The 27,369-nt window shown below is 32.9% G+C and overlaps 1 protein-coding gene across 1 annotated transcript in view; it reads right to left on the bottom strand.

The window, feature by feature from the left end:
- Positions 1-25,567, bottom strand: part of LOC146541595 (LIM domain transcription factor LMO4) — a 121,295-nt gene extending 95,728 nt beyond the window's left edge. The window contains exon 1 of the mRNA XM_085189502.1: positions 25,407-25,567. The gene's annotated coding sequence lies outside the window, so the exon portion shown is untranslated. The remainder of the gene's footprint in view (positions 1-25,406) is intronic.
- Between the last annotated feature and the right edge of the window lie 1,802 nt (positions 25,568-27,369).

Here is a 27,369-nt window from a genome sequence, read left to right as displayed (position 1 = left end):
AGATAACCGTAAGGACGTGATTAAATGGAAGTGTAAATAGACCATTTGCGAATGCACATTTAATTGACAGCACGAGGGCACGATTGACCCCTCGTGTAGCGTGATATCGGCGCCAGCTTATAGATACTTAAACATTTAAATACAAAAGTATCATATATTCTTTAAAATTTAATGTGCTGTGGATATTGTAAAAGAATGGTCTATATAAATTAAAATTAAATCTTCACGCTTCACGCTGTGTCCCGCACATAGCAGGGTAGGCAGAAGGAACCTAGTTTTAAGATACTCCGTTCTCGACTTTCCGTCAAATTTTTCATGGCATTGCGTGTTGAGTGGCGTAACTCAACGCCGGGCTTTTTGGCTTGGGGCCAGACCGAAGAAATGATAATATTAAGAAAAAATAGTTCAATCCCTCGAGTGGGGATTGAATCCATAACCATTGCAGTTACCCTTCCGCCCCTGCTCCACGAGGGTCGTCTATGGTGGTATGGACGGTCTATATGGTTTTATTAACATCTAGTCAAATTTAGATAGGTTAGGACAATGACGTTCTTCTCGACAGTGACTCAGCCGTACAATCAGCAGTCGCCGTCGCCAGGAAATTAAACTGGCCGGACAATCCTGCGACGCTACATGTCACGTCACCGCGGCTATTACCTAATGGATATTGAGTTTTGTGCTAGCTTTTACATCTCTGTTCTCTCTAATATAAGAAAGCAAAGTGAAAGTAATGATGAAATTAAAATACAATTAAATAATTAAGTATTTTTAATCAAGCCACTCAACATAATTAATGTGACTCTCTTAATAAAGATTATTGACAATAACTATATGATAATTTATATAATAAAAAAATATTTATTACAAAATTCAAGTATAGTTGTACATATTTATTAGGTAAATTGTTTATTTAATTGGACTTTTAATTGAATTGAATTACAAAAGGTGCGTAATTCTAATATAATTAGTTCGCTATCGTTTTGATTATGTTAAATGTGAAATTAATAAGTACAAGTGTTACGTAAGAATCTGTTATCTACAGGGTGGAATTGTCAGCACCACTTTAAATGAAACCACAGTCTTAACTACTCTATAAAAGCCTAATATAATTAAGAAAAAAAATAATTCCCAAAAATCAAAAAGTTATTTTTTCAAACAAAATAAATAATAAAATTATCGTTTTCAAATAAAACGCCATTTGTAAAGTATAACAAAGGCACGCACACACTTACCTGTCAAATCGGCAACGTCGTACACTTATGTGTGCGTCATACGAAATACAGGTATGGATAAAAATCGCGAAATGAAAAAAAAATCCTACGTCAAAACTGTTGAGGTACCTTGATTAATTTTTTTGTTTGAAATATTTTACCCTATATGCAGTTTCAGTAAAAGAAGCGCTGCCTCTTCCACCCTGTATATTTAAAATTAGTATTGCAATTTATTTATGAATATTCCTACCCACTTATTATAGATCTTAATTAAATTAGAATACGTTGGAAGCTCCACGGCGTGTGTCTTTATCGTGTCTACAGTCGATAAATTCTATTTCTAAGGAGGCTTAAGTTGTCCATATGATAATCTGAGCGCTGAGCACTCGGTAAGTGTAATTAAGCGGCAGTACAGGCCTGCAGTAGCCGCCGTCGTCATTTAATTTCCTCTACAACGATTCATAGCAGCTTTCAGAAACTAACGACTGGGTGTAGGTACCTCCTAGGTACCCACATTTGCAATGAATAATGAATTAACTATAAATTCATTATTTTATGTGTTTTCTTAGCGAAGTTCTTAAGTTAATAGAATTGTTTTGCATATGAAATCTTATATTGTATTTTATGTTGTAATACAGGTATACTTTCTATATTTGCGTTGAGAGAAAAACTTATAAAACTTCTTATAAAACTAATTTTCGAATCATTTAACTGAGTCTAATTAACGTTGATTATACTTGCCCAGGTTTTCAAATATGTAATAAAAGTGGGACTTTGAGTACATAGCAAGTAAATTTAAATATTTTTCTTCAGTTTCAAGAATTCATCATACAATTATAGCAGGATAAATAGGAGAGAGCCAAGTGTTAAGTCACTGAAAGACGTGAGCGTTATTAATTTACTATATGTTTTTACAAGAAAATATAATTTTGCATAGAATTTTGTAAGTCATTTCATCACAGGCATAGCGCGGCGTTAAGTTCTGTCGTTCAACATGCAATGCCTCCAGAATTCGGCGAAAAGTGGCTTCCTCTGCCTATCCTGCTACATGCGGGCTACATCATAAAGCTGAAAAAAAATCTAGGCCCTAGTAATTGTGAAGATAGCAGTTCCAAATATTGTCCTACATACAATATTAGTTCCCTTTCGCGTTTAATTCGTCTTGCTTACTCAACTTGTTCCACAGTAACGTTAATCGCTTTACTATGACTTAATCAATTATTTCCATTAAAACGTTTGAAGTTATGATATAAGCACTTACGGTGATTTAATAATATCTACCACAACATTTATACTGCTTACGTCTGATACTACATTTTGATATCCATACCTATGTTATAAATTCGAAAGTAACTCTGTCTGTCTGTCTGTCTGTCTTTTACGCAATCAGGGCCAAAACGCTTATTTAATTGTGATAAAATACTCATACAGAGATACTTGAGGGTCTCGAGATGAACATAGGATACTTTTTTTCTTATATTTGTAATATTTTCGATATATACCAATATATAAAAATAGTTATTAATTTGACATGCTATTGATTCCGCCATGTTAAATAACAACTGTCGTTGCTAGGCAACGATTTGCAAAGTTTGTTGTTAGAAAACGTCACCCAAAATGAGCTTGCTTAACGCATCTCTCTATTGAAAACTGAAAATAATTTCATAAATATATTTAATAAATATTCGTATAGTTCAAGCGGGCGTAGCCGCGTACGGGTCCACTAGTTATTATATAAACAATAAAAATGAAGAATACGAGGCCAGTAGTGTGTGCCAGTGCCCAAGCGTGGGATTGTAAACGTGACAGGCTGTGAGCTCTATTACCATCCGAGGAAATTGAATATTTAATATTTTTATTTCTTCGCTCTGGTGTCGAGGCAAAGCGCGGCGTTGAATTCCGCCACTCAACACACAATGCCTCCAGAATTCGGCGGAAAGTAGAGAATGTCAGAAGAGTGTTCTCTGATGTCATAATTATGAAATTTATGGAATTAATAATAATATTATAAAACAGCATAAAATAGATCTACTTCTATTTTAATATCTTAAAGAGTAATTAAAGTAAAAACTGCTTACAATCGCAAACCAAGCATCCTATTTACGACGCGGTCTTAATAATGACTTCTCTGCAGATTAATCTGCATTGTGCTGGAAGAAAGTGACCGAATGACGTTTAATTTCCTTCGCAGTGGGCGCTGGCCCACTGGCAGATCTGATACTGGGATTCAATTAACACTCAGCTAGCTTTAATAATATGACTACGAGGAACTATTTCATTTTAGTTGATTGGCAAATACATTAATCATTGTAATCAAAACTTAAGACACTTTTATACGATGGTGGAATGTAATTTAGTTTCTTCAATGCGTACCTACTTTTATATATACTCGTATGTCAGCAGGTATGTAGCTTTCCAATTGGAGTTCTATTTTTCAATTGTTTTCTTTTGTTGAATTGAGAGTTAATTTTTTTGTACATTTTTGGCAGAGTTGGTCCTCCATAAGGAACCAGATAAAGATCTGGCTACAATACGTAATGTTTTAATGCTATTTGTTGTAAATAATAAAAAAATATATATAAAATTTGTTGCGTCATGAAGTAAAATTTATAATGAAATATTTGTATTCCTGTCATATATGACACCGTATAGGGTTACACATAATTTGTTATTTAATTTATTTTTTTAAGATAGTACAGTACTAGAGACTTAGGGATCTCAGATTTTTGTATTAAGAAAAATCTACAGAACTATTTTAATACTCAATCATCTAAGAATAAGATTCATTGTAGATTATACTTTTCAAATTTTGAAATACCTACTTTTCTATAAAGTTTGCCCATTTTCACATCTAACGATGTCAACGGATACAATACACTTTATCTAAAAGTCATGTATTTGCTTAATTGATTAAATACAATACCCTACATATAGAAGAGTAAAAATACAATAAAATAAAGTAAGACTATGAGGACAAACGTAGTAAAAAAATATAAAGCAACACTAATAAGGACAACCATTAAAAGTTATTGATCTTGTGCAAGTTAAATGAATAAGAATCTTCCTCAAATGAATAAGAATCGTTTTCCTAGGAATGACATGACAGAATCATTGTATTTAATATTTGTATAATTGTAAACAAGCAAATATATTAGCATATATATAAACTATATTCTAATGGAGTTGTGCTAATGAGAATGAATTACGTGATGTGTTTAGATTGTGCTCTGATATTATCCACTGCATATGTCAACTTTATGAGAGACATACAATTGAAATGTATTTAAAATTTTTAGTGTTCCCTATCTTAAAAGGAAAAAAGTGCAGTTTTACAGGATCATTGTGTCAAGACCACTTAGTTACGGTCTACCGTCCCAAAAGACACGAGCATGTATGCATGGTTTTTGCTGCATTTACGTGTAAATGATGATAGGCATATCTCTTTAGGTTGTTATTATTTTGAGGTATGTACCACTATTTCGATTTTATTGTAGCTTTTAGACCACGCGCTACCTCCGATTGAATAATAAACCGAAGTCGTATTCCAAGGTGTTATTTCATTCAGAAGTCCCAATCCATTGGAAAGCCAAAGTTTCGAAACATACCTAGCACAATACAAGGATTTTTATGCATATACGTATACGTCCACGAGTTAGAATTCGGTAATTAATCAGCGCGGTCGGTTTGTCGCGAACTCCAGCGCCAATTATTGGCTGAACGGTTCGCTCTCGTAATTGAACCGCCACGGGCCAGTTCTCAAACTCTGCCAAATTTGAAAACTTTTTGGAGTCGCCGAGATACTCGTTATATATTTAATGGTCATTATTTTTTTACATGTGTCGTAATTGTGAGCCAGGGTAACTTTACAGGTAATTATTTCGTTTATTTTTTTTAATAAAAAGAAATAATAATGGAAATTATAAACAATATGTTTCATTTATTCAATAATATTAGGCTTTTTCTTATAATATATTTTTATGCTGTTGTGACGCTGCTAGGACAAACTACATTTTCCCAAAATAAAGGAAGTATGAAATTGAAGATAATAAGTAAATAATAATAATATTTACACATATTTAACCAAGTCCATATTAATTATTCATGTATATCATTATCATTAATGAATACATTTCGTTTCGAATTTACTACTATATTTAAGTATTCGTTAGGTTAGGTTTACGAGTCTTAAAATATGTATATTTAAAATTATATTTTTGTTATATATCTGTATTCTTACTGTAGTTCAATTTGTATATTTACTTTACACTTCTCAAGTAATCATAGTAATTAGTAAGTACAAATTTAGGCTAACGAGCATTTTCTCTTAACTTTAGTTAGTAAAAGGAAATAGCGTAGACAGATATTATTTATTTATGATGTAGGTACATTTCATTTAACCATTTTATTTTAGAGTGGTACTTTAAAATAACAATATTTTCGTATTTTGTTCCTATAGAATTCGTAAGCTGTATTTTATAGCACCAGAGCGTGTAAATATCTTAATTTTTTTTAAAATCTGAACCATAGAGTTTGAAATATTTGTGGTTTAACTAAAACGATTTAGCTTTCAATCATCTAAAACTCAATAGAACGTACATATACATATTGTTTATTTTTGTACATTTCGAACTGTATTTTTTGTTTTCTCTTATTTCTTCTATTCACAATTCAAAGTGCTACTTGAAAATACTATAAAATTTTCCATTTTTGTTGATTTCTATATCCAATTCTAAGCCAGAATTTTCCATAGCGCTTTAACCACGAAATATTGTAAAATGTTCAAAATGCCGAGTTAAATAATTTATTAAATTAATATTAAATATCATTAATTTATTACTAAAAATTGCTAAAAGTAATTTAGTTTAAATTTGTCAATATAATATTTATTTATAGTGGCAACACAAAATGTCAATAAACACACGTATGTATGATTAAATTGAAGAGCAGTTCTCCGGATTCGGTGCTAGTAGTAGCGTCGCGTGTTTGCCAGTTAGGATTCGGGTGTAGTTGGAAAATTAATCATGGCCCATTGTGGGCGCTTTGTCGCGGACCTCGGACCCCGGACTGCGGACTCCGGTGCCAATTATTGGCTGAACGGTGAGCTCGCGTAATTGAGCCTGCCTCGAGGCTTCGACCGACTCTGGAAGTGGAACCTTTTACGAAACACTATGCTCCGTTGGACATTTCACGTAAATCTTTTTATTTTTACCTGTAAATCTAAAATATAATTAAAATTTAAGTGTAATAAGTGTTAAATATTTGATCCAATTTTGTTTTTGCGATCCGTACAAACCGTCCCAATCAAGAATGTTCGTGCGAAAAAATCAGAATTGAGTGTAACCCGTGAAATGCAGTTAACAAGCACATCATAAGTAATCACCTGCGAGTGAATGAAATAAATTGCACGTTTCCATTTTAAATATTCGATATAAAAAATGGAATGAAAACATGGTTGACTCGGTCGTCGCAATTTGGCGGGCACTGGGCTCGTTGCGCGCAATTCTGATTGATTACTATAAAATAATTTGTGTGAAAGCGCAAACATTGTATTGGATTTTTATGTTTTTCAGGAGGTTGCGTTCTTAATTATTTCAGTGCAGAGTACGTCTATATAATAAGGTCATTGATAATTACTTTCTCGATATATACTGCACTTTTTGAAATTCTTATGATAATAATTATGTTCAATATAAAAAAAACAAATTTGAAATCTTATATTAATAAATAGTATAAACAGTATAAGTTCCTTATTCAACGCAAATATTTAAATAAAGGGCCCATTAATTATAGGCATAAACAAAACAATGGGCAAACGTAATTTACCTTAATCTTGTCCTAATCCACAAAAACCCTGCCTTAAGTTTATGTGTTGGAGAGAACAATAAAAAACATAAACGAGTGGGTCCTAAAGTACAAGAGACGGTTAATGAATTTCGGCTTACAGTCATAGGGCTTAAAGAGAAAAAGCGAAGGAATTAAAAGAATGGTAAGTTACAAGCTGGTGACCGCCGAATTTACATTCCTCGATGTGAAAACACATAAAAATGCTCTCATTAACCTGGGGTGGTCAGAAACACCACCCGTCTGAATGCTCGCTTGTTAATGTTCTGTGCTCTACATGTAATTATGAGTTTTTTTTATTATTTGCAAATATCTCGAAAATATACTTTTTATTTTTGTCACTATAATTCCACTACATTGTAAACAGAATTATTAAAGTATATGTTAAATTAAAATATATGTTTGAAAATAATGGTTGCATTATTAAAAACGTACAAATATCTTTTTTACGACAAATCTACAATTTAACCTCAAGTTTTTGTCAAAATAATTTATAACAAAAATGCTATAGAGACTACGAAAATTGGACGCCTGCAATTGCATATAACCATTTTCATTGCAAACTGTTTAAAATACCGAGGCGGTGTAGTAACAAACATTCCTGGGACACCTTTTTATTGTGCTTACCGTTCTCGCCGCGACTTCCCACAGAACAACTTCAAATGGTTTTTAATGAAAATTCTAGCTGTCATAGAATGGTACAGCGTGTTGCCGTTACATTCTTTATATTGTCATGTTATTATTTTGTTTTAAATAAAATAAATTCTGGTTGTCGATAAAGTAAAAGTAATAGAAATATGTAAGCTAGGTCTAGATAATTAATGTTACGTTTATCGTTATGCCCAAAGTTAAAAAATGACTTTTCCCTCATACATTTTGTTAAGCATGAAACTTCACGCTTTAATATCTCAGAGTACGATAAAAGCTCTCAAAAGATTACATCAAAGACGTTGAGATTTTATTAAATCCTCTTAGTATTCGCTTACTTAATACATATCATAATTTATTAAAGGAACTATAGGTTATTTCGAGTGCTCCGCTCATCCTCACGGCGTTTATAATCACGCGGTTTGGGGGTCGGAATTAAGGCCACTGCGGCGTCGTTCCATTAACACAATTTTATGCCCGCCATATTAAAATAATAAAAACTTATGCCTCTCTTAATTAAATAATTTAGCGACGGCCTGAGCGGAGATATGTAAATTGTTTTAGGGGATAGATCAAACAACCCTTTTTTATGACTTTAATATGCGGTTGGTGGGGAGGCGGCCGTGAAACAGAGGGCGAGCGGGTGGAGGGGCGAGGGGTCCAGGGGGGAGGTAAGTTATGAAATATTTAATAACGGCGCACACGATTCCATTTGAATTACTTTCGAGGAAATGACGACGTGCTAAGTTTGAGACACACCAAGCTCGCGGACCGTGTTCTGATTGCAAACTAATTATATGTAAGTATAAATATAGGTATTCCTATTATTAATAAATATTAATTAATTAGTAATTATAAATTTAGTAGGATAAATATATCACAATAGCGAATACTATATCAAATAGGGACATTTACAAATTATTACAAAAAACAACATTTCTACTTATCTCAATCAAAATAAAAAAATACTTGTCAAAACCAGATTATCTCTATATATGCATGAATTAATATTTATTTTTATTTTAAAAATCTATTTTGTCTTCGATCGCGTTGTACCAACAGTCTTATATAAGTCGCTTCAGTGTCTCAAATACCGAGGGAGTGTTTTAATTAATGTTTCCCGACAAATTGCGAAAAAACCAGAGTAATGACGTCACATCACATGTAACATGTACATGTAACGAGGTTTATTACAGCACCAACTCTGGTGCTCAAATAGCAGTCTTTTACCCAATGACTGCGGGAGTAAAGAGGCTTGTACCTGTGGGGGGAGGGGCACGTCTCTATGTCAGTGATTACCTTATTTTTAATTATAACTTATAATAAATGGAACTGATTTATATAGGAGGTGTATAATTGTTTATGTTAGTTTAATTATCAGTAAAATTATGTTTAAAGACATCTTTAAGTTGACGGGAATCGTCTACCTGTTACCGGGGTCAGGTTGACAGATTATTATAAAAATATGACAGTAAAATTTACTTTTAAATCTTATATAATTATGTATATTTTTTGAATAGATGCAATAGAGAAAATAGATAAATTACTAGCTATTTAATAGTAATATAAAAATTCAACATTTGGTGGGAAATTACAGCGTCTCATTGGTTTACCGCATAATTAATTAGTTAATATATTGATTTATTTATTAATTATAGAACATGTATAATTAGATATATCGGTATATTGAGGACAGTCGTGACGTAGGAGACGTTTGATTCCGCCACTCAATACGCAGTATTCTCTGCCTACTCTGCTACATGCACGATAAAGCTAAAAAAAGAAAACGGAGAAATAGGTGTATGTGTGTGATGTAAAAATGTACATATAGATTAATATTTATCATACAAACTCCATAGGGAATAAAATGACATTAGACTGTATTAAAAAACTTCATTAAATAATGTAATGTTAAATATTAGATATGTGTTTTGACTAAGATTTAAATGAGCTTTTTAATTTGCACAGAATTTTGTTTTGAATTTTATAAATAGGTATTTAAGTTGGTACATTTGTATTCTTCCCTCTTACTCTGTTGTCAGTGTGCTTCTTTCATGTCTGAAAATCATGTTAATTATGGAATCTTTTTTATAGTACACCTGGAACGGACAAACTGTCTCCAGCAGATCCTATCGCGATTGCTTGCAATGACGATGTAAAATCTTTGGAACATGTGTTTGTGTATTAGAATTAGAACTTATTAGCAAATCCTTCTAGGAATGGTGGACTGCCCTACAGCAGTATCTGATTGTAAATGCGACGGTTTTGGATTTGATCTTCACTCGGAAGAAAGTTTATATTTATAATTATTTACATTTCTCCGTCCGAGGCGTTTGGCGCTTACTCGTAGTTCTTTCTGGCTACGCCGCTAGGGAAAGGTACAGACAGCGTGAAGCTGAAGATACATTTCTCCATTCTGGCAAAGTAAGACTCGGCATACGTAACTGTCGTATCGGTATTCTTTGAAGCAACAATGACGTTCCTATACACGACAAAAATGATTTCCTTTTTTCAAAAGATATTTTATGAAGATACACTTATCGTTCACCATCTCTCAAGTACTATTACAAAATAAAAAATCGCATTAAAGCTCGTAAAAACACAAAATAAAATTGACAGAGTTCACGCAGGTCAGATATAAAAAACATTCATATTACCATCACTGAGGCCAGACGTGATCGGTTGTAATAACCGATGCTCCAACAATATTATAAGATATTGACAAATTCGATTTTATAATTTTCTTTTTTATTATAATTTTTTTTTGTAATGATTTTTTATTCTAAATATTATTTGAAGTATATATTGTCATCTTTAAATTACAGCAGTAATTACTTTAGTTAATCAACCAAACACATTTGTATGGAGATTGGAGCTTTATCTTTACCATAAAATACATCTTGCGCTACATATTAGAACTATTTTAATGTTATTAAGTAGTTTATTATGAAAACATCAAAAGCGGAAGTATATCCATAATTGGAAATGGAAATGACAATCTATTTTGTACAAAAAAATAAAACATTCGGTATATTTTAAAAAGAAGAAATGGATATATGAATTTTAAACAAATATTTTCATCTCGAGTCGGGATCGAACCCACAACCAGTTTTTACAGTCACACCTTGTGCCCCTGCGCCACGACTGGCCTCTAAATATTTGGATGTAAAAATATAACAATAAAATAAAACAAATTCCGACAAGAACAACGTTGCAATCATCGATCAGTTACTTCAGTGATTATTATTAAATGCAAATATTGTGCAGTATTTGTATCGAGCCGCCTACGACGGGGGGCGTGGACCGGAGAGCCCCGTGAAAAGGAAAACTATTGGCAGATAAATCGATGGCTAATTCGTAATGGCTCATTGTTGTCTGCGCTTACAAAGAAACAGAACGTTCTAGTCTATCGTCTTTCACAATAGCAACGGTGGAACTGCTGCAAAAAGCTCGGCGTCATAACTTTGGTATTCAATAACATACAAAATATCAGTAGGTTTTTCTAGTGTTTTGTTATTTTAAAGTTTATTAAGAAAGAATGTTAGAATTAGTTGTGTATAATAGTCTAAAAAGGTTATATACGTAGGTTTTTACATTTTCTAAATTTTGCTGTGATATTCATTAAGAGTTCAAAAATTAAGTAATTATAATATTTTTTTAAGATTAGGTCTAAAAATGTATAATGTAAAATATTAAAAGAGTAAATTGTATTTAATATGTAAATGTAGAAATATATATTTTTTAATATTCGGCCTAGACTTAATTTATCGGTATGAAAGTTCTGTATAATATGTGAAATAAGAATAACCAGCCAAATAATAGTGAAAGAACATGATTATTCTTAAGGGCCTGGACATATCGCGGAGAGGGGAGGGGGGGCGCACGCGTGGGCAACAAACATGGCGACTGTAACAACTTAATAAGCAGTTGTGCGTGATTTACGCTCGCCCTCGGCGCCGGCGCGGGCGCACTCTCCTGCACCACCATATTTATACTAATTTATGACAGATAAACATCGATTTAACTTAGTGTAACTGCTTTAGAAAATAATATATTTGATATACTTTGTTGTTATATATAGCGGTACACAAAGTATAAGCTTTAATTTAACAAATTAACGGGTGTGGAAAGTTCAAATGCCTCATTATAGTCTATAAATCTGTTTTAATAAAGTTGCTGCGACTCGCTTCGACTCGCTTCGACTTGTGAATCGGATATAAATCGGTTCGACCGCTAATTACGCCGTTCTCGATAAATCTCGGGCATTATAGGGCCCGTAAATATAGGTACCGTGAATATACGATACCATAGCGACATAGGCCATAGACCCCACTCGACGCGGCTCTCGCCAGAGTTATGGCCCATGGAATGACTGAGTCGACAATAGCAATCGGTGTGAATCGAAAACAACCGGAAAATTCCACAACTTGTCTAATAGCTTATTGTTGTTTATAATATTGTTGTGTGGCACGCTGTTGTCGTTTAAAATTTAAGTGCCGTTCCGTGTCAAGTTAAAGTTAAAGTTTTGACAAATGTAACACTTGCATTTACTCGATAATAAGAAATGATTTATTCCTATGTAATAAAAGACGTTTCTTGTACCTAGGCATAAGGGCTTAGGTTTTTTGGAGTGAAAAAATATTAAGTAGGATGGGAAATCTTTTGCGCTTTTAATAATAAATAATAAATATTTGGAATTTTTATTACAATTAATGGGACTATAGAATTACTGGTACTATCGATCGATTAAGCTACAGCTGCAGTTTAAGTTTAGATAATAGGTAAAATTTAACGTACAGGCTTTAATATATCCACAAGTTAGTATACTTTCATCTCATACCCAACTTAAGCTACATTTTACATTTCTTTTTTTGAAAAGTAATGATATCCCATATCATTACTTTTTTTTACCTTTCTTATTTTTTTGTTATTAAAATCACTTTATTTTTCTACGTTATTTTTCCTAATTTGACTGTCTTTGGCATGTCTAGATTTGATTTGTCTATTTAAATATAAAAGTTGAACATCTTTGATATATTTTGGTGATGAAGTTTATAAGTAATAAATTTAACACATCATAAATGATTCATCTAATTAATGTTGTTATATAAATAGAAAATCTTACATAATTAATTGTAACTTAAACTTATGTAAAATTTATATTTAAAAGTTTCGGCAATTCTCCAAAATCATTCGACTATCTCTGCTCACTTTGAAAATACGAGAATAATGGAAAAAAATATTATACACACAATAAAAAAAAATTAAACAAATGAAGCTGTTTGAGAACTATCTAAGTCCTCATCGAGTAGCAATTTGTAGTAAGCCTCTACATATTTTTCATCATTAGCATCATAATTGTGGAATATATTTCACGTAGAAGGTTATATTTGTTTTAATAAAATTACAAGCAGGGAGTTTGGCTCAGATCATTTGCTATCCATATATTGAATACGTTTAAACTCGTTCTTAGGCATTCCTAAATGTTTGTGCTTGTACTTGTTCAATAACTAACATTGAATATTATGATAGAGCTGCATACTAATGTATCTGCATACATTACCCGTACAGTCCGGCGTATGAAAGTTGTTCATTTTGATTTAACGGAAGGAGTTTGGATGTAACTTATTACAGAATAATTAATTTTTATTTTCTTTAAGAAAGCTACATAATTTTTCTTAAATTTCATATAAATATTATTTGAAAATTATGACTGACGCTCTATCTCTCGTACTTATTTCGCCAGTAACAATAAAAATCCACATTAACGTTTTCCCCCCAAAACTTAACCCATCACGGAACCAGTCGCTAATCTCACAATAAATTGTTATTACTGAAGAATACAAGACAAATCGCACAACTTAACTATCAAGGCCAAGACCCTTTGAATAAGACGGCATTATCTCGGCAAAATGGAGAACTCTTACCGCGACAATGGCCCCCGCTAACGAGGTGATTTTGCATTACCGGACAGGTCATTAACGGTCACTCCACTACTCCACTGCAATGCACTTGAAATATTATAAAAATATCGCATTTATTGGTTACGTGTGACTTTAGGACATCTTGTCTCGCGCTGAACGACCAGTCGACCAGCACAGCGTCTCCTTACATGTCGTTAAGCTCGTCTTGCTATTAAGTACCTACTGGAAAAGCTGAACTTTGCAGTATGTAATATTATATTTCCTCAAATAATATAGTGTTATTGTATCGTATTTTATTTAAATATTCCTTAGTTAAATATATAAAACTTGTTCGTAAATTTATTTGTATGATCAGTTAGGTAATAAATATTTAATAGGTACTTCACTAATGTTCATCTAAATATGCATATTTTTATAACTATTAGACTCGACTCGGATATCATAAAATTTCTATGTTTTTCTAATTTAATCGTACCTACCTATTTCTGTTATATATTCTACTTAGTTTATTTAAAAATATTATTATTTTATAAATACCAACATATATATATTGTTATTTTATGAATTTATTCCTGTATTCTTAAAGTAAGTATTTATTCTGAAACCTCTGGAGCGTGAGCGTAAGCCTGTTGAGACGCACTAGGACGGTCGCACAAACTGAATGATTGGATATATTCCACCATTTTCACCTAAGCTTTCGCTTGCTCCGATATTTTCATCATATTTATTTACCGTTATTTAGTTAAAGGGAATATAAAAATCTATTGTGATTGGAGAACATAGCAGGTTTGTTGATGCAAGTTTGGCACCGCAAAATACGCCAGAGGTCCTAGATTTTATTCTCTTACAGGCTGGAGTTTTTTGGGCATTCACACAATTTTCCCGGTCTGGTTGAGTCAAAGAACAGCAGTGGAAATTAAGTACTCTTTCTGACTCTGAAATATGCAAAGACGGGAGTGAAGTCTAGTATTTAAATGTTTTGCCTAAGAAAGTAATGATAGACAATTCATCTTTAATCATTCCTTTCACATGAAAGTAGAACTTTGTCATAGTAAAGAGCAGAATCTGTGAGTGCTGTTTATTAATTATGAGTTTTAATATGCAAATGCAAATTGTGGACATAATTTAGAACTCAAAACTCAAAACGTAGTGTCTCATAAAATGGGCCGATAATGAACCTTCAAAAAGCATCAATTAAAAAAATACATGTAAAAAGCGTTAAAATAAAAAAAACCTAAAATTCAATATATTAACAACAACGTAATTCGCACTACACCACACGAAACAACCAAAGTCAATTAACACGTAAAAGTTGTAAAGTATGATTCACTACATACATATCGGAGATCGGAAACGTATAATAAACAATCATCTATTTATTACCGCGAGCTACGATAGCGAGCAACGTGTAATTAGGGGTATCGGAGGGTCATTTCTGATAATTCAAAATGTATGCTAATTATTAAGTGCCGTAGCCTCAAGACATACCTTATCGGAGCCCTTTAATATATTGTACGTGATACCAAGACTTTTGAGAATCAGAGACTAACAAAGTACTGCTGCTTCTCATGTGTGTACCTACATATTTTTTGTATTAAAGATTTCAGAATTAAACATTATTTAATTTTTAGCGTTTTTGGAAAAACGCTACCTTACCTTTTAAGGAAAAAACCAATCTTTATAAGTATAATACTTTGTTGTCTGTCCGTGTCCCTGTCAAGAGCCTTTATCTCAAGGACAGTTGTAGGTATCGACTTTAAATCCAAATTTGGTTTTTAAACCTCTAGTTCAAGTGAGGTATAAGTTGGAAGGGCTCTGGCTAAGCTAAGCTTGAATTTTAGAAAAAGCTCGAGGCTTCTAATTTTTTTACGGAAACCTCGCCGGCCGAGCCCGACTCGCACTTGTACGGTTTTTTCTTAATATAAATTGTTGTGTATTGGTGTTTATTTACATATATAAATTAAGTGGCCAAAGTCTCACACCTAAACATTTAAAAAAAAAGATCCTATCTATTATATAGATATGTATATGTACTTTTTTAATTTAACTGTGATGGGTTGAATTAAAAAGTTACCTGCCTACTTGATTGAAAAATTGTACACAACAGGAGCTCTTACTTTTTATCAGCAAAAGTGTCATGTGACATTTCATTTATATGGACTGTATGGTGTTCCAATCTTATTGTTTTTTTAGTAACAGCAAGCAGCTATAGCTGGTAGTAGTGACTAGTGACTAGTGACGCATTCACTATCTTAGAGCCGCAGCGAGTCGCAATTAGCGGTTCAGCTGCACTTTGATACGAACATTCCCGAGCGCAAACCGTTCACTCACAACACTTTTGTATGTGTTTTTCACGGCTTCAACGAGCGCGATACTGAAAACTGAAAAGCCTCGGGCTCCTAATTAGACTGAAGTCGGACGTGCCAATTAATTCAAGTTTCACTCGGAAACTTTGCAGCATCAATTAATTTCATAGTTAATTAACAAGCCCGGACAAAACCGCGTCTACGAAAGAAAGGCTAACGATGCCCGCCCGCGGCCGCCCACAATGCACCAATTACACCAGCTTTGTTGCATACAACTCCGCTGCTATCACAGGTTCATTCAATCTGACGCGCCCTCTAACCATCCCGCTGTTCGAGCTCTGCTCCAATTCAATCTACATATTATTCCTTTTATTTTAAATGAATATTCATATCGCTAGGGGAAAAATGATTCACTTTCGCGTTGTTATTTTCAAGATGTAAGCATTTTAATTTAAGGAATTCTATTTTAAATCAAAAGTTAACTTTATTTTTATTAAATATGAATTGAAACGAACTATTGAAAATTTCTACAACCGCATTGCATTTTTATTTTTCCCTTAAAAATAATATATTTTGTTGCAATTTAAAATTGTTTTAACGCACCATGAAAGAAATAAACATATTCCGCTCTGTTAGAGGCATTGTCTTGCAAGTAATAATGGGGTACGAGCGTACCAAAGAGAATTTTACAACATCACGCCGAAGCGGTATTCGGCAATAACTCCGTGCAAATAAAATGTTAACCTCTGCTTAATATCCGTCGGAGCGCTTCGACGAAGTGAACCAGGCAAATTGACAGACGGTAAAATATTTTATTCGCGCAATAATTTCATTTAGCAAGAAAAACAAGAGGACGCGAGCGCGGCGCTCCGCAAACATCTTCCGCGTGAATTAACCTATTATGAGCGGAGTTTGGAAAATAAATTTCACTCGAAACTCGTAAAACCTCTTTATATTTCCAATATCATAAAATATATCTCATTTTAAGCATTTTCTTCGTGTACAAGACTTTCTAGGTCAATTTTATTACCTTATTTTTGAAAAAGATAATTTAACATTTTATTTTTTGTCAATTATGTTAAAAAATAAGACATTCAGAAATTTCTTTTTTAAGCTTTTTTTACCTGCGCCCCGAATGGCTTTTTTTAAAGTTGTTTTTATTTTACATTTTAGAAAATAAGCTCTGAAATACCAAACCTGTCTGCTAGAAGACTAGAAGACTTTATCAGATACATTATTTATATCTTAATCTATATATACTTTCAAATGCATGTACCAACATGTTTTTTGTAAAATTCTTATAATATAGGTTTACAAGTGCCTACACTCATAGACAAGTGTTGAACAATGACTGCAGTAGGTATCTATAAATCTAACCTCGCAGCGCCGGTGGCAGACCCCATTGCTTTGTTTTCCCAATGTCATTAGTGGGAGCCCTCGATATTTCGCGGGCATTGATTATTTTAATGGTCGCCAGCGGCGCCGCACGCCACTTGATCCGCTTACACCGATAACTCGTCTTATCCTTGTGTACTGTCATTGCTATCAGCTTTCACTACTACCTCACTTTTCAGGTTTGCTTAAAAACTTCTATGTAGTTCTATTTTTCAATGTTAAGCTAAAGATAGTTGTTTAAATTTCATAATTTTGTGAACTCTTGTCCTTGATTAAATAATATTTTTATCCTCTTATCATATAAAAACTTAAAAATATAAATAATTTCATTTAAATAAACAATGATTTAGATATTATTTTTATCATACTAAAGTTAGTAAACCGAACCCAAAGCGTAGCGGGCACAATCATTAAGAAATCATTAACGCTAACGACAGCTCTTGACGTCACTCCCTCCCCCACCCGATCCACTATTTCCCACACGTCACCTGACATCGGCAAACGGTTTTAATGGTCTTGCATTCTAGGCGAACCATCCTCGGGTGCAAATCATCAAAAATAACATAGCCATCAAAAAGCTCATTCTTAAGTCCAACAAAATCATTTATTATTTAAAATTTAAAATGATATTTTAATAATAATAAAATAACAGAAGTATTCAACTATAACTTTAGAAGTAAAAAGAAGTTATAAAATAAAAAAAAAACATTCACAAAATAACAAATTTCTTTATACCATTAATAGCTACAGCAAAATTTATTCAAACGAAGCGAAGGCTATAAGTTACACATCATTAAATGGGCTTGCAAATCAAAATGCATTCCGTAAACGTTTATATGACACCGATTTATCAGAGATAGTTAGAACCTGTACGGGGTGAAAAGAGTAGTGACAAAGTCGCGCGGCCGGTGTCGCTGGTGTCGCTGGTGTCGCTGGTGTCGCGGCAAGCAAATGAGGCGCGACGCTCACTGCTAACTAAACCAATCGGCCGCACTGCCGCCGCAGACGAGCGGTCTCCAATATAGTTGCATTTTAAATTTATAAAACAATATTTCAGCTGAAAAATCTTTTAAGTGACGATTCTGGTTTATAGTTATGAATGTGAGTTTTAATTGTAGCAATATATCATTACTGTTATTTTGAAAACGGTAATAAATATTAGTCATAAAACTTAGTTTTGAAATATGGCGGCGTTAATAGAACTAAACATTCTTATTGAAATATGTTATTCTAAATAACGTTTAGATCCGCCAATGTCTAAACGTACAATGTCTAGAAACTTAGGGGACGGAATGTGGCTTGGTTTCCATTGACTGATGATATAGAGCGAAAATAAGAAATAAATATTATTCTTTTAATTTGTGACCTGATTACGATTCAAAAGTGCGTGTATAATTGAAAGTAAATACATACTTAACACACAGTGCCTTCTGGGGTAGCGGATTGTTTTAACACTAGACTCCCTCTGCCTACCCTGCAACATGCGGAATATAACGTGAAGCTAAAAAAATTACATAAATAATAATAAAATCGAAAATTAACAAAGAAACGAAATAAGCACGCAGCCTACACGTTTCCAACGCAGCTCTGCGCTGCCCAACCGCTAAGCGCTAACGAGGCGTCCGCACGACACATCCCATCCCGTCTGTAACCGATCCGTTATTCATTCATAAAGAGTCATTAGTCCGCGGCACCAGCCACCAACCACCATCCACCATCCACCATCCACCGCTCGTTTGAAACGATCATTTACCATCATTTGCGGGAACTTTTATCCCTCATCTGGTTTTAATGCGCTCACTGAATCCTTTCGCGTTCGCTTGTTACCGACCGAAGTGTTCACTGATTTCAGGTGTACAATCGCTTTGTAAACTCCGCTGTAAGATATTTTGTTTTTTGATGTTGCGAAATCTGTTTTAAATTATAATTTTTCTGTACTTATCTATTAATAACTGAATCTCATTAGTAAAGTTGTTAAATACGTTTTTACTTCTTTGCTAGATTTATGTAGGTAGATCCATATACGAATCTATTTAAAACAATTATGATGCAAAATATTATTTTTTTAAGAATAATTAAAATTTTGCAAGTAGAGTAATTTTGTAATATAGCTTAGTTTACATAATTTTAAGTCATATTTCAGCAACACCCCCATTACTGTCACGCGCACGTTATGCAGTGCGCGTACAGTGGCCCGAGTGCCGGCTCATGATTCAAATCTACGATTTGATTTGAAACAGTTATACAAGCTGGAGAGTTTGTCAGAACGTTATAATTTATAATGGTATTATGTTTGTCGGGTACTTAAGTTTACTATATAAATGTTTAAAAATATAATAACATTTAATCATTGCCTTAAATAATCCTGTATCGCAATTTGAAGTGTTAACATCCTTTAAAGTAGCTAGTAAAAATATTTTTATACATTATTATTTTACTAAAAGCTGACAACAAAAAGCCTTTCAAAGATTCTGTGATTTTTTTAAGTTGGGTAATTTTTGTTTTAAGCATGTACATATGACACATAGCATACAAAATTTTGGTCTCTAAAATATTTTTTAATAAATTATCTTTAATTATTATTATGCTTTTATCCTATACTAGTGGGCGCGCGCAGCTACGCCTGCTTATTTAGACCCTTAGGGGTGAATTCTAATAAACCATGAAACATGTGTTCAATGAAATATTTTTAAGTCTCAATTTCAAATTTTATAAAAATCGGTGGCGATTTAAAGATTTTTCCATACAAACTTTCAACCCCTTATTTGCACCCTTAGGGGGAGAATTCTAGAAAACCATGAAACACGTGTTCAATTAAATGCTTTTAAGAGTCTGAATTTCAAATTTTATAAGAATCGGTGCCGATTTAATTTTTTTTCCATACAAACTTTCAACCCCTATTTCACCCCTTTAGGGTTAAAATTTTTCAAAATCCCTTCTTAGTGGATGTCCAGAATACGAAAGTAAACATCTGTCCAAATTTCACGGTTCTACCATTAGCGGTTACGGTTGTGCGTGTGTCTTACCTCAGTCAGTGAGGACAAGTCCTTTTATATATATAGATAATAGCAGTTTTAGTAGTTATAAGCACTGTCTCAAGTGCTACAATATAAAAAAATACATCGTTGTCTTTCAAAAGGTTTTTTTGTCTTTACGTCAAGTGAAGCGAGCGGTGGCCAAAGTTTTTTTATTACAATAAAATATACAGACCTACTTGGTTTTCTTTGGTGGTGCATAACAAGGTTTTTGAAGTAGATTCAAATAATATCAATAGCAATAATAGTAATATCCAAATTAGTATGATTTTTTAAAACAAAAGATAAGTATAAAATAACATCCAATAAACATTGAATATCAATCAATATAATGAGATAGAGAATGAGAAGCTATACATATAAATGTAAAAAAAATGTATGATTAAAATAAGTAAATAATGTGTAAATGCAATATTTCGTATAACATATTTTAGCTGTGGCAGTATTGATAGACAGACAGGCTGTAACAGACAGTCTGAATTTTATTTAAAGAATAATATTCTAATTGCCTTTCTATTATGTAAAATGTATAATTAAATAAAATACGAAATTATAAATAATATTTAAATATAACAATAAATAAAAAATCATATTGATAATACATTACACTGTGTTTAGGAATATAGAAAATACACCAGAAATCCAACATTTCCGTGAACAAAATTCAAACCCATACCCACATCGAGCGACAGACAGCCATGGACGAATCATCCTCACCTGGTGGTATAACACCTAGAATTTTGACAGTTCTATATAATAGAGTAATATTGAAGACCTGGAGTACATACTGCATTATACGGCTCTAGGACGCCGCGCGCCGTGCAGGTATCACAGTGACTTCTAATCGGCAGTAACGAGCGGCGTCGTTATCGGCGCGGCCTCATTATGCGATATCATCACGCCTAACGCCTATTATTTTCTCGGTCGTTAGTTTTTCTAAGCACATTGCTTAGAATGCATTGTTTGGAAAGGATGAAAGGATTTGCATCAATAAGGGTGTGTTTAGATGGCAAAAATTTCCATTTGAAAATCTTAATGAGTGCAATTTAGGTTGCATTTGATAAAAGTTTCGTTTAGAATTTAGATAGTTCTTGCTATACTTAATAGAGAGTGAAACTAAAACTACTAGTAGTGAGTAATATGTATATTTAAAATGAATTAAGTTATTAAACAATTATTTAATTCAGGTCGTCTTGGCAGAGGTGCACAAATGTGCGCCTGTAAACGCGACGGTTGTGGCTTCGGTTCCCACCCGGGGAGTTAAATATTAAATATTTTCATTTTCTCGTTCTGGTAACGAGGCAAATTCCGTCACTCAAGACACAATGCCTCAAGAATTCAGCGGAAAGTATAGAACAGGAGTGTGTGAATAGAGATCGGAGTGACACCAGGTACCAATACAGTAGTTTACCAATTATTTGCCAGAAGAATCAGGTATGATTATAATATGTTTTTTAATAAGATAAAATTTAACTCTACCGTGGTGCATTGGCGTCAATGTCTGTCTGTCAGCGGTCTCTAAGCACCGTGATGGTTTCTCAAATCGGGTATCGATAATTATTTTTTTCTCTGAAAATTATTATTTATTTCTAAGACAAATTGCGATATTGGATTTCACCAATTATGTTGGGTTTCACCAACTTATAATTTGTGTTAAGCCGTTATTTCTGTTAATAATACAATTTTTCCTTTTTTTACCATAGGTATATGTGTGTTCTACAGTTCTGAAGATCACAAAAATAACAGTTTATAGAAATTATAAATATAAGAAACTTATCAGGGGCTATAAAACGTGGATTTTTTGAAAACTAAATTATACTATAGCTTTTGTAAGCATAAAATGGTATTTTAAAGGGTATTTTTTGCAAAAAGATGGTGACAATATATGAAATACCTAATGCTTCAAGATAACAGATATTACATAATTATTTTCAGAGGTAGGTACAGGAAAAGCAATTATTTATTATTGAAACTTAAAAGAACATAAATGAAGTAATATAATTATAAAATGCTATTTTATGTTCAATTCTAACTGCTTCTTAACTTCTTTTCTTGAATATTTTTACGTTATTAAATACTATATACGCTCAACTGTTTATGAAATTAATAGATAGCCATACTCTCAGTAATTAGGTAAATTCTTTTAATTTCACGCTGTATCCCGCACACAGCAGGGCAGAGGGAACCTAGTGTTACCTCGACACCAAAGTGAAGAAATGGAAATATAATGTTTTAATAAATATTTCATTTCCCCGAGTGGGGATCGAACCTACAACTAATCGTTTTAGAGGTATTATTAGAACCCCTGCGCCACGACTCTTTTTTTCTTTAGATTTTGTTTAAAATAAATAAATTAATAAGTAAGTAGATAAATAACCTAAGCCATAAAATTTAACTTCTAAAACAACACTAATGATAAAAATAAGTTGTGGACATTTAATAATTAAAAGTTTCACAATGTCAATTTTTAAAATAAATGGTGTACACAATGGTTACACCAACAATAATTATATTTTTTAACAAAATAAAAGCGACTTCTTCAATTTCAAGCAGATCCCATCATCAGAATATAATCAAACTTTCATCAAACTACCCTTGAATCCTTTCCAATCGGTTGGCGTGATATTGAGTTATTTGTAAATTACTTATGTGATTTTCTCATGGATGTCACTGTCAGAAATGGACCGAATTAAAATGAGAAAAAAATAACATCAAATTCGGGTCATCGAGTCAAAAGTTCTGAGATAATAACCAACATAAAAAATAATAGAATCAAATTGGTAACCTCCTCATTTTACAGAAGTCGGTTCAAAAAATAAATATTAATTTCTTATTAAATGCATGAGCATAGATTCATAGATATGTTTAAAAAAACTGAAGAAGAGGGTTCCGTAAAATTTTTAACTATTTTGCTTAATTTTTCCCTCACAGGTACAGGAAGAAAACGGGTAAACATGGACAAAGGAACATGCTCATGTTAAAAATTATATGGAATTAGTAGGACAGTAGACAAAGAATTAGTAGTAGTTGTTAATTTTATTTTAAAATTTCAATTAAAAAAATTATCCAATTTTAAATTACAGAAAATCTTTTAATTTAGAGAAAAATATTATAAGAATATATATATTACTAGCGGCCCGCTCGCGGTTTCACCCGCGTGAACTATGTTATTATTAATTTCTGTCTCCATGACTACGTCCTAGTGACGTCTATGCAAAATTTGAGACTCCTAGCATTTGTAGTAACGGACTTTCATACAAACTTTCGACCCCAAAAACAACCCCTTAGAAGTCGAATATTGCAAATTCCCGTCTTAGCGAGCACCTACGTCCTATAAATAACTCCTATGCAAAATTTGAGATTCCCAGCACATGTAGTTTCTGAGATTTCGTGATGAGTGAGTGACCTTTCGATTTTATATATATAGATTAATAGAAGCCTGCACGTTTCTAACGCACGATATTTTTTAAAAACGTATATATCTCAAAAAATATCATAGACAATAATTTGAAACCGTACAGCGTACAATTGGAAAAAAAAATATCTCCTAGTGGAGGTAGGTACCAATCAAATCAATAAATATTTCAGAATCGTTTCGTGACCGCTTTGACATATCGAATAAAAATTTATTCGTTAGTATTGTTTTGAATAAAAATATCGATATAAAAATAACTATATACTCTATAGGTACCTATATTGTTATATGCGTTGTAAACTTGCTAGTAATTTGACGTATAGATCGGATTTCAAGTATTTTTTATGTTGAAACGAATACTTTTGTATTTTTTTTTCGATTTATTATGAAACTGTCTTGTGGATATTTCAATTTAGTTTTGATTTGATACGTAGATGGTAATGTTAATGTACCTACAATTTAATTTCATTTATATTGAAATAAATTGTTATTGGTATCTATACCCTAAATAAATGTATTTTTTTAATACTTTTTAAGTATTACTCTTTTCAGGATAAAGTTAGAAAAACTAACTCGCAAACATAAACAATTATAAGATGATATAAAGTTTATATTCGTGTTAGAACTGGCGACCTTAGCAAGACATAATAATAATTTTTAAACGAGGTTTGACGATTTTTAAACCTTGGTGCATGATGCAAATAATCTAAATATAGACAAAAACATTTTATATTTTTTGTCTATATTTAGATGCACGCACTTACACCTAAAACCAAATAAATTAACATAAAAATAATATCACAATCCACAATACTTATCATTTAACTATTTAAAAACAACAACTGAAATAAATACCCGCAACGAAATCAAATATAAACGTTAAGGAAACATTTGTCGAACAGATTACCGTTCGCAAAAGACTCGTGGAAACTGGAAAGCGATCCACAAATTGCCATAAAAAGATCGTATCCAATAAAACTGAATCGGCATTGTCAGTGATGATTTGAGCGGGGGGCTGGGCGGCGCGCGGGGGGCTCGCGGGGGGGACGCGGTAACACGGTTTGGGCGGGCGTTTTTTTCTAGAAAAAACCTCTCCATTCCGAATAGATGACGATTGATTTGTTGAAATTGCTTGAAGTATTGAAAGCTGTGGTTTAAATTGATACTGGTTTGTGCTTATGTTGCAAGTTCCACTTGAAGGAACAGCTCGGTTATAATTTCATTTGCATTTGTTTTGGCAATTTAATTAATATTTTCAGTTATCGTTATTTTACTAAATGTTTCATGTAATGGTTTCTTTTATTATGCGTTATAGTAAATAGGTAATTTAAGGAATGTGAACGTTATGAATATTTTGTTGTTATGAAAATGAAGACTTTTTGTTTCCGTATGGAATTTATTCATTTAATAATTATTTAAAATATATTCAAAGTGAGTATTGTTTGAAGTACTAGACTAAACCTATTTTTATGAACCTATACGAACCAAATAGAAATAACACCAAACGAAACAACCAAAAGAAAATAACAATTTTACATCTTATCATTATAACATAAGTACTTTCAATGTTTAGAAAACATTTTTTTTATTGCAAGTTTAAAAAAGTTTTCAAATACAATAACAACACTTACTTGACGTGTATGTGAGGTCGGACTTCAGCAACAGCAGCTCCCCACCAGGAGCACCTCTACACCACTATAATCCAACAATCTTAAATCTTATCAACTTTACGATATAAGTCGAACTGTACTGAAAAGTTATCTAGAAGTCCGGAAGATGAGCACCGGACGTCGCGTCAGTAGACCGACTGAGCGCACGAGGTCGCTTCCCGCCGAGTGCGCGGCGCCGCGCCGGTGGGCGGGGCCCGCGACCACGCGCCGCCTCGCCCCGCCCACTGCGAGGCACGCCCACCTGAATTAATAAAGGCGGCAAACACCGCCGGACACGCGGACAATGCCGCATTGTCCTCTGTCCAAAATAGTTTCAATTAGAATCGAGGAGAAGACACAAAAGCCTCCGCCGGCGAGTCATTCACGGCGAAATTGACCGGTGCATGCACGATTAGTAAAACCCATACGAAATTGAGTTTGGTCATTAGTGGTTGGCACAGCTTATCTAATGCCAGCTTTGTCTGATGATGCAGGATACCCTGATACCCTGACATGTGTTGACTATCTGGTGAAGTCAAACTTAGTTGTAGAAAAGGTGTTTGTGTAACACTTGATACTTGAAAATTTAATAACATAGGTATCTAATAATTCGATCTGGTTCCCACCATTAAAAAACCGGACAAGCGCAAGTCGAGTTCGCCCACCGAGGGTTCCGTGCAAAAATTAGAGGTCTTGAGCTTTTTTCTAAAATTCAGGCTTAGCTTAGCCTTTTCATTTAATACCAAATTTTGTTCCATTCAAATTTTTCATTTAATACCAAATGTATAGTTTTCAGATTTTTTCCTGAACTAGTATCTACTTTACTACCTGTAGATGCTGTGAAAATTTCATAATTCTAGACCAAACTACAACAGAGTGACATTATAAGGGTTCCTTTTTTTCTTATAAAGTACGGAATATTAAAAAGGCATCATTACAGCGATTCCCATGAATTTACAACTGCAATTGTCTTTTATTTCATCTAGGTATTATAAGATGAATCTGTATTAAAGTTTATCATAATTTGTATATTATTAACAATATAACAAAAACCAAAAAAATTAAATAACTTCTTTTAACTTAAAAAAAGAAAACAGTAGATAATAAAATTATAATATTAACCTATACACTTGACGTAGTACTCATCGTCCACTGGAACATGAAAAGCTTCGCACAATCCGTTGACTTTATTTAATTCCTTTCACGGATCACAGCTCACTTGTCCAGATTCAAACTACCAAATCCGTTTGCTTTGCTGCCCAGGAAGGATTCCGTCTGAACAAATAGACTCATTCAGATATATTCTGTTGAGAACAAATAATAGTTAGAAGGCGTTGGGAATTAGTATTAAGAATAAAATATATTGAAATTACTACCGACTATTTAAAGTTGTATATTATAGCCAAATTATACAAAATGTTTATATAAATTGTATCCTACGTGTTAACTCTGAGATATAAGCTATGTTAATGTAAAATTTCATCTAAATAGTTTACAACGTTTTGCCATGGATGACAATGGAAAAAACATCCATTCTCACAAACTTTTACATTTTTAATATTAGTAGAATTAACGTTGAAGACATGACAGTGTTTTGCCTATTTCTATTTAAGCAGAACCTTTGTCTGCAGGTACATACATCACAAAATTGTAATTCTTCTTCATGGTTAAATGTAACAAGATCTGTTCATAACATTTATTACCATTAAGAAACAGCCACAATTTTTATATAAAAATAATTAATCTACCTATATACTGTAATACGTACATATGTAGTTATATAAAATTAGATTATGCGTTGAAAAGTAGGTAGGTTTAAATGAGGTGATTGCTTAGATCAATTACAATGAGAACCATTCTTAACTTGGCAAGCTCCATGGCTTACAATCATTAAAACAATGTTAAAATATACAATCTTAATTAGATTCAGTCCCATAATTCATAC

Source organism: Heliconius melpomene, chromosome 1 (genome assembly GCF_056956725.1).
Source record: "Heliconius melpomene rosina isolate 202511_hmr_F chromosome 1, ASM5695672v1, whole genome shotgun sequence".
NCBI lineage: Eukaryota > Metazoa > Arthropoda > Insecta > Lepidoptera > Nymphalidae > Heliconius > Heliconius melpomene.
The sequence above is the reverse complement of the archived record's forward strand: the minus strand, read 5'-3'. Positions and strand labels throughout refer to the sequence as shown.